Below are 9,765 nucleotides of genomic sequence, written 5' to 3' on the forward strand. Positions count from 1 at the left end.
CCATCTGAAGACAGGCCGCAGCAGTGGCAATTCCCATCTGAAGACAGGCCGCAGCAGTGGCAATTCCCATCTGAAGACAGGCCGCAGCAGTGGCAATTCCCATCTGGAGACAGGCCGCAGCAGTGGCAATTCCCATCTGAAGACAGGCCGCAGCAGTGGCAATTCCCATCTGAAGACAGGCCGCAGCAGTGGCAATTCCCATCTGAAGACAGGCCGCAGCAGTGGCAATTCCCGTCTGAAGACAGGCCGCAGCAGTGGCAATTCCCATCTGAAGACAGGCCGCAACAGTGGCAATTCCCATCTGAAGACAGGCCGCAGCAGTGCAATTCCCATCTGGTGGCAGGCTTTGCCAACTAGCCAAAATGAGTAAAAAGCAAACGTCACTGCAGAGCTTTTTTGAAAAGGGGCAAAGACCCAATGATGAGACAACAGAAGACTGTTCTAAGACTGCAAACAAAAAGAAAGCTGCATTTAAAAGAAAATACCAAGAGTCCTATTTAAATTATGGGTTCATTGCATCAGGTGATTCACATTCTCCAAACCCGCTTTGTATAGCATGTGGTGAGCGGCTATCCAATGAAACCATGAAACCTTCAAAACTGCTTCGCCACATGGAGACCAAATACCCTTCATTAAAAGACAAGCCGGTTGAGTTTTTCAAAAGAAAAAAACGTGAACACGAAGGACAGAAGCAATTATTGAAGACCACCTCTTCGATAAATGCGTCTGCATGGAGAGCCTCATTCTTAGTGGCTAACCGTATTGCTAAATCTAAGAAACCACTTACAATCGGAGAACAGTTGATCCTGCCTGCTGCAAAAGACATTTGCCGTGAAATGTTAGGAGAGGCTGCGGTTGAAAAGGTGGCGCATGTTCCTCTTTCGGCTAGCACTGTAGCTAGACGAATAAATGAAATTGCAGAGGATATTGAAACACAACTGATAGAGAGAATTAAGGAGTCACCATGGTATGCCATACAAGTCGATGAGTCTACTGATGTTGACAACAAGGCAACAATGCTTGTTTTTGTGCGATATGTTTTCCAAGAGGACGTCCATGAGGATATGCTATGTGCACTCTTCTTGCCGACCAACACCACAGCTGCAGAATTGTTCAATTCTTTAAATGAGTATATGTCAGGAAAACTGAATTGGTCGTTTTGTGTTGGTGTATGCACGGATGGAGCTGCTGCCATGACTGGACGGCTTTCTGGTTTTACCACTCGGGTCAAGGAGGTTGCTTCCGAATGTGAGTCTACGCACTGTGTCCTCCATAGAGAAATGCTTGCTAGCCGAAAAATGTCACCTGAACTGAACAACGTTTTGCAGGCTGTGATTAAAATAATCAACCACATTAAAGTACATGCCCTTAACTCACGTCTGTTCGAACAGCTCTGTGAGGAGATGGATGCAGAGCACACTCGTCTTCTCTTATACACAGAAGTGAGATGGCTTTCTAAAGGTAGATCACTGAGCAGAGTGTTTGAGTTACGAGAGACGCTCCAGAGATTTCTTTCTGAAAAACAGTCACCACTTGCAGCACATTTCAGTGTCACAGAATGGGTCACAAAACTTGCTTACTTGTGTGACATATTTAACCTGCTCAACGAACTCAATCTGTCACTTCAGGGGAGAATGAGAACTGTGTTCAAGTCTGCTGATAAAGTGGCTGCATTTAAAGCCAAACTGGAATTATGGGGGCGACGAGTGAACAATGGTATTTTTGACATGCTTCCAACATTATCAGAGCTTTTGAAAGAGACTGAGCCAGAACCTTCTTTCACACAGCTGGTGCATGATCACCTCTCTCAGCTTTCAAAAGAATTTGAGCATTATTTCCCATCCTCAAAAGACCCCCGAATTTGGAAGGAATGGATCCGTGACCCATTTGTGAATAAGCCAGGTGAATCCACTCTGTCCGTGCTAGAAGAGGATCAACTGCTTGAGATCGCAAATGATGGTGGCCTTAAAAGTATGTTTGAGACGACTTCAAACCTCCATACGTTCTGGATTAAAGTCAGGGCAGAATATCCTGCAATTGCCACAAAAGCACTGAAAAGCTTGCTGCCATTTCCAACATCCTATCTTTGTGAAGCTGGATTTTCTGCAGTGACAGCAACCAAAACAAGATTACGGAGCAGATTGGACATAAGCAACACACTTCGAGTGTCACTGTCTCCTATCACCCCAAGATGGGACCGCCTAGTTGCAGTAAAACAAGCTCAGGGATCCCACTGATTCTGCATTATGGTGAGTAGAACTATTTCATTTTATATTCCAATGTAATAGAAATAACGTGCTTCAGTCACCCTGACACCATAACACTGTTTAGTTGCAGGGAAACAAGCTTGGGGCTCCCACTGATTCTACATTACAGTGAGTTGAACTATATAATCATTGTATTATATTGTAATAATATAAATAATGCACTTCAATCGTCCCAATATTATGGTATCAGGATGATTAAACCGATAACGCACCACATCGCGATTCCTCCCCCCCCCCCACCAGGCCTTGGAAAAATATTCTTTCACAAAACCGGTCCTTGGTGCCAAAAAGGTTGGGGACCACTGTGTTACAGGATAGATCCATTTTGGTCTAAATGTTTTGTTTTATTTAAATGTAATGTTTATATGTATTTTTGAAATGATATGAACGTTTTATGTGTGTATAATAATTCAATAAAAATAATTGAACACATAAACATCAGGTGAGCCGGTGTCTGATAAAAGTGGTCCCAGCAGAGGATTCACCACGGTATTACTTTTATAGACTGCAGGAGTTCAAAGTTGTGGGCATGTTCTGTAAATTAAATGATGCAAATCCTCAAACAATCCATGTTAATTCCAGGGTGTGAGGCAACAAAACATGAAAAATGCCAAGGGGGTGAATACTTTTGCAAGGCACTGTAACGTGGGCAAAAGTTATGCAACAAATACCATTACAGTCTATGGGAACTGACTGGTGAATTTTGCTAGTCCCCACTTGGCTGGCTTATCTTCTAGATATTAGCCTTAAAATGGATATGGAGCCCAGGTCCCACCCTAAGGGACATATATCAATGTCTCCGATTTGGACAACCCCAAAAACAAAACAAGGGGAAGTACCTTTAAAAATGAAAATTTGCTTAAAAGCTAGTAACTTGGGGGGGGCTTACTCTGCCTGTAAAGTGGTGCATCTGTGGCATGTATCCAAAATGCTGCTTCAAGTATGTATGGCTTTAGAGAAAACTCACAAATCTATATTGCAGCTGCAAGATTTTAACCCAAGACAAAAATAGCCTGCCCCCCACACCAATGCAAGGCTATTTGGGTATGTTAAGGCTTAAAATTAGAACCCCCATGTGAAAAATACCACCCCAAACTAAAAAAAAATATTGTGTCCCTCCCACACACTAACAAACCCTAGCCAAACACACAGCAAGCCAGGCCATGAAAGAGGGGAGGATGCTTGGGGGCAGGAGGGGCTCAGGCACTACAAAAGTCAACCACCTTGTTCCCATATTCAGGGGGACAAGGGCCTCTTCCACACAACCCTAGGCTGGGGTTGTGGGGGGCTGCTGACAGGGGGCTTTACGGAATGTAGAAAGCCCTTGCCTGTGGCCAATTATGGCTCTCCTAGCTGCCGCGCTGTGAATGGCCAGGCATGTGGGGTCACAGTACATGCTTGGCCAATCATGAGCCAGAAATGCACTGCAATGGTGTAGTGCATTATGGGCCGTTCGTGCCACACAAATTTAGTGTGAACGGTCCACAAAGTTCTGAAATTCGCCAAACAGATGAACGGCCAATGTTCGAGTCGAACACTGAGCTCATCCCTAATTAGTCGTTTCTGATTGGTTGTGTCCATGTAAGATGAACTTCCTCCAGGATCTGGGTGGTAACAAGTCAAGCGTATTCCTGGAGAAGGCGCCATGTTTGTTTTCATATTTTTTTTTCGATGGGAGGAGGTGCTACTAACGGCCATTTTAAGCAGGAATATAAAAGCAGTTTATAGACAGGAAGAAATATAGACTTTATAGTATAGAAAAGATGCATAGAAAATGGGCATTTTACCTGATCCATCACACCTCTACTGTGCAGTTATTTAAGCACAGAGTGGCCTCAATCCTCCTTTTCTGGGGTCTCTCATCGGAGCGGCGCTGGTAGCTCCTCCTCTTCTCGAGTGCCCAGTCAAAGAAAGGCTCTTCCTCAGGGCACCCATGCAGGCGCGCTCTTGAGTCCTGCTTCTGCGTATATTGATGCATCATTGGATTTGATTGACAGCAGCAGGAGTCAGTGGCTACACTGCTATCAATCTATCCAATTAAGACCCGAGACACCAGCTAGAGCTGGTCTGCTCGTCCCTGTGGCGAAAAAGACCTGGTTCAGGTAAGTAAAACGGGGGCACTGGGCAGCATGAGAGAAGGTTTTTCACCTTAATGCATAGAATGTATTAAGGTGAAAAACCAAAATGGTTTACAACCCCTTTAATGAGGTTCTAAAGCTTTGTTTGGGTTTGCAGACTTTTTATTGTTTGGCAATTATCCATCAAAACAAACTTTGCTCAGTTCACTTATCACTCACTAGCAAGGAGATAATGTTTACTGTGCCAAAGAGAAGAATAACGACGCTTTTGGCAGGTATTAAAGTAAAGGTCACTCAGTGTAATAAAAACAAGGTGTAGTCTGTAGATGAAACACTGGGAGACTGTCATGTTTATAGACCGGTTGTGAAAGGGAAAGTAACTGTAGAGATGAAGATATGATAAAAGTTGACATTGTTGAGATAAGTTTATTGCACTTTCAGACAGATGAAGGAAACAGGATAATAAAATATTAGAACGAGATAATTACTATACTACATATAATGACCTTTTTTTTTTGGGGGGGGGGGGAGTAATTAGGGATCTGGGGATTAAAGGGGTTTCAGGGAATGTGGGGTTGTGATTTTGAAGTTTTTCTTTAGCATTCTTTTTGACATTTTTTAAACCAAAATATTTTTATTGAAATAAAAAAGATACATACAGACTGTGATTCTGTAATATACACAGCAGATAAGACAAGTTGATGGAGATTGTTCACCCAGAAAGTATATCCTCAAAAATCTCTCAAACATCTTCTAGAATACAAGAATATTCTCCTCCGGCAAGTACATAACACCAGTCTAGAACTCATACAGTGGTGTGAAAAAGTGTTTGCCCCCTTCCTCATTTCCTGTTCCTTTGCATGTTTGTCAAACTTAAGTGTTTCGGAACATCAAACCAATTTAAACAATAGTCAAGGACAACACAAGTAAACACAAAATGCAATTTGTAAATGAAGGTGTTTATTATTAAAGGTGAAAAAAAATCCAAACCATCATGGCCCTGTGTGAAAAAGTGATTGCCCCCCTTGTTAAAACATACTATAACTGTGGTTGTCCACACCTGAGTTCAATTTCTCTAGCCACACCCAGGCCTGATTATTGCCACACCTGTTCACAATCAAGGCATCACTTAAATAGGAGCTGCTTGACACAGTAAGGTCCACCAGAAGATCCTTAAAAGCTACACATCATGCCGAGACCCAAAGAAATTCAGGAACAATTGAGAAAGAAAGTAATTGAGATCTATCAGTCTGGAAAGGGTTATAAAGCCATTTCCAAAGCTTTGGGAATCCAGCGAACCACAGTGAGAGCCATTATCCACAAATGGCGAAGACATGGAACAGTGGTGAACCTTCCCAGGAGTGGCCGGCCGCCCAAAATGACCCCAAGAGCGCAGCGACGACTCATCCAAGAGGTCACAAAAGACCCCACAACAACGTCCAAGGAACTGCAGGCCTCACTTGCCTCAGTTAAGGTCAGCGTTCATGCCTCCACCATCAGGAAAAGACTGGGCAAAAATGGCCTGCATGGCAGAGTTCCAAGGAGAAAACCACTGCTGAGCAAAAAGAACATCAAAGCTCGTCTCAATTTCTCCACAACACATCTTGATGATCCCCAAGACTTTTGGGACAACATTCTGTGGACCGATGAGACAAAAGTGGAACTCTTTGGAAGGTGTGTGTCCAAGTATATCTGGCGTAGAAGGAACACTGCATTTCAGAAAAAGAACATTATACCAACAGTAAAATATGGTGGTGGTAGTGTGATGGTCTGGGGCTGTTTTGCTGCTTCAGGACCTGGAAGACTTGCCGTGATAAAAGGAACTATGAATTCTGCTGTCTACCAAGAGATCCTGAAGGAGAATGTCCGACCATCTGTTCGTGTACTCAAGCTGAAACGAACTTGGGTTCTGCACCAGGACAATGATCCTAAACACACCAGCAAGTCCACCACCGAATGGCTGAAGAAAAACAAAATGAAGACTTTGGAGTGGCCTAGGCAAAGTCCTGACCTGAATCCTATTGAGATGTTGTGGTATGACCTTAAAAAGGCCGTTCATGCTTCAAAACCCTCTAATGTAACTGAATTAGGACAATTCTGCAAAGATGAGTGGGCCAAAATTCCTCCAGGACGCTGTAAAAGCCTCATTGCACGTTATCGCAAACGCTTGGTTGCAGTTGTTGCTGCTAAGGGTGGCCAAACCAGTTATTAGGTTTAGGGGGCAATCACTTTTTCACACAGGGCCATGATGGTTTGGATTTTTTTTCACCTTTAATAATAAACATCTTCATTTACAAATTGCATTTTGTGTTTACTTGTGTTGTCCTTGACTATTGTTTAAATTGGTTTGATGTTCCGAAACACTTAAGTGTGACAAACATGCAAAGGAACAGGAAATGAGGAAGGGGGCAAACACTTTTTCACACCACTGTATTTGAAAAGCGATCAAACCTGATGTACTGATGGCCTATCTCAAGCTTATAGCAAGTTTTTTGAAGTTGTAATTTTTTGCTATGATTTTTTTTTTTTAAATGTCAAAATGTTTTTTTTTTTTTAACATACGGTCACACGTGTAGTACACGACTGGTGACAGTAAGAATAAAAAATGTTTAATATTTTTTCAATTTTGTTTTTATTTTTCATTACATTGTTTCTTTCTTTTTTTTTTTTTTTTACCACACTGTGACCAGAGCAATATAATTTTATTATAGTAACATTGTACTACTGTTGAGGAGTGATCAGGTTTTTTTTTTGTTACACATTATGATTGCTTATAGCATTGCATTACTTTGCTACATTGCTATAAGCAAGCATTTTACTGAGTGAAACTGTATCATTCAGATTGTTTTGATTAGCTGTGATTGGCCAGAGCTAATCCTAGGGTCATTGGCTGGTGCTAAATATTTTGGGGGGGATGGGGTGGAAAACTAATGCCATACACCCCCCATCCCGCAGACAATCACGCAAGTACCCTCACCCCCCCTGCCCCTGCTGGAGACGAACGACGGCAAGCACACCAATGACCCCTCCCACCGCAGAGACTATTCTCTGTTCTTCTCCAGGCTGAACAGGAAGTGTCCTGAGACACAATTGGCCAGTGCGTCCTGAGAGTCCTAAGACTCCCTGGCCAATCAGGTCTCAGGAGCTGCTTCCTGATTGGCCGGAAGAAGAATCAGGAAGACAATAGCGAATATTAAATTGATATTGTCACACAACTGGGTGGGCTCAGGGCGTGATGCTCTGTGCCCTGAGCCCACCCTTTTTTAAAGCCAGTTAGAGCCTCAGGCTCTAATCATGTTCTTAAAAAAAAACAAAAAAACATTGGAATCCATGCGTCTGGCATCCTGCATGTAGATTAGGGGACGGGAGCATGGATTGGGGGGGGGGGGGCTAATGGGGTGGCCACCACTGCACATGGTGCAGATGGGCTGTGATTGGCCCTGTCTGTAGCATGTGATCACACCGACCAATTGCAGCTAGCAATTGTACACAATGGATGGCATGAAAGGAAGCCATCCGATGTGACCTGTTGTGATTGGTCAGCAAGCCGGTACACTGATCAGTCATCGGTTGTGACACAGCCAGTTACAGATCGCACTGCTGCAGGGCCGCACACGAGGCACAATTTGGGAGCACGTCATAGAACATCTACCCAGATCTCCGAGAGTCCCGCCCAGCTGTCATATTGTTATAGGCTTGGCAGGAGCTGGTTAAGAGATGTGTATGCATGGTAGGTGTTATTAATAAAGAGGAGATGTCGAGAGGACCTCACATTTTTCATAGGTCAAAGAGAATTATAACTACGCTTCTGGCGAACATTAAAGTATAACTAAAGGCAAAACATTTATTTGGTTTTAGATGGGGTGGAAAGGGATTAGAACACCTGTCAGGTTTTTATTGCTGTCTGTGTCCCCATTAAGGAGATTCACCCTCTCTACTTGTCTTGTTTACCATTATCATTGAAAGTGAAAGTAAAAGAAAATCTAAAATTTTGGGTTGTCTCCAGAAAAGTAATGGAGGGGAAATATTCCAACACTAATGATCTGGGGGTCCCCAAGGAATTCCCTTAATTTGCAGGTATTTCCTCTTACTTCCTGTCTGGCTATGGGACAGGATGTGAAGGTAAATCTTCGCAATGGGACACAGATGGCAAGAAAAAAAAAAAAAAAATCTGGCAAGAGTTATAACTCTCCCTTACTCTATCCAAAATGAAAAAAAAAAAAAATTTTGCCTATAGTTCTACTTTACAGCCCTTTCACACTAGGGTGGTGCAGGCGCCTGCAGTAAAATGGCACTATTTTTAGCTTCGCTTTACCATCAATTTAGCGGCGGTATTTGGCCGCTAGCGGTTGGTTGGTGGTTTTACCCCCCTGCTAGTGGCCGAGAGAGGGTTAAAACCACTGCAAAGCGCTATGCCGGCGGTATAGGCACTCTGCCCCATTCATTTCAATGGGCAGGAGCGGTGAAGGAGCAGTGTATACACTGCTCCTTCACCGCTCTAAAGATGATGCTGAAAGGACTTTTTTTTACCGCTCTACCAGCGCACCACTTCAATGTGAAAGCCCTCGGGGCTTTCACACTGGAGACACAGCAGAGGCTCTTTCAGGGCGCTTTGCAGGCACTATTTTTAGTGCTGTAGCACCTGCAAAGCACCCCAGTGTGAAAGGGGTCTTAGAGTAAAGGTCATTCTGTGTAATAAAAACAAGATTCAGATAAAATACTGGGAAACATGCCATGTTTATAGACATGTAAATGTAAGCGTAGCTTTTGTTATAAGGTTGTAAGTGTTAATAATTGTATGACGATATCATAAAAGTTACTTTACTATTCAGATAAACAATGACAATAAAGTATATCTATCTATCTATAAGATAGTTGCAAATTCAGATAGATGGAATTGCAGTTCCAGGAAAAAGGATGATAAATATGATGAACAAGCCAATATGTGATACAATATGATATACCAGCCAGCTAAAGAGCTAATTTGTATTTTTAGGCATTTTTTTTATTTGGTTTTAGATGGAATAGAGAGGGGTTAGACTCTCTTTTATTGCTGTTTGCGTTCCCATTGGGGAGATTCAGACCTCAATTTGTACTGACAACTAGGGATGTCACCTCCCGGTTCAGTTTGTGGCAGAACATGCGAACAGACCAAACATTTGTGCAAACACACAAACCCCATTAAGGTCTATGGGATTCGAACGTGACAAAATCTAAAGTGCTAATTTTAAAGGCTAATATGCAAGTTACTGTCATAAAAAGTGTTTGGGGACCCGGGTCCTGCCCCAGGGGACATGTATCAATGCAAAAAAGGTTTTAAAACAGCCGTTTTTTCGGGAGCAGTGATTTTAATAATGATTAAAATGAAACAATAAAAGTGTAATATTCCTTCAAATATCATACCTAGGGGGTGTGTATAG

General features: G+C 42.8%; 1 pseudogene; it reads left to right on the top strand.

Annotated features, from left to right (window-relative positions):
- Nucleotides 1-362: 362 nt before the first annotated feature.
- LOC143925623 (SCAN domain-containing protein 3 pseudogene) lies at nt 363-2,237 on the top strand (annotated as a pseudogene).
- The last annotated feature ends 7,528 nt before the right edge of the window (nt 2,238-9,765 follow it).

This window comes from Lithobates pipiens, unplaced genomic scaffold, assembly GCF_037356315.1.
Source record: "Lithobates pipiens isolate NorthernLeopardFrog02 unplaced genomic scaffold, aLitPip1_a1.2 Scaffold_22, whole genome shotgun sequence".
NCBI classification, from domain to species: Eukaryota; Metazoa; Chordata; class Amphibia; order Anura; family Ranidae; genus Lithobates; species Lithobates pipiens.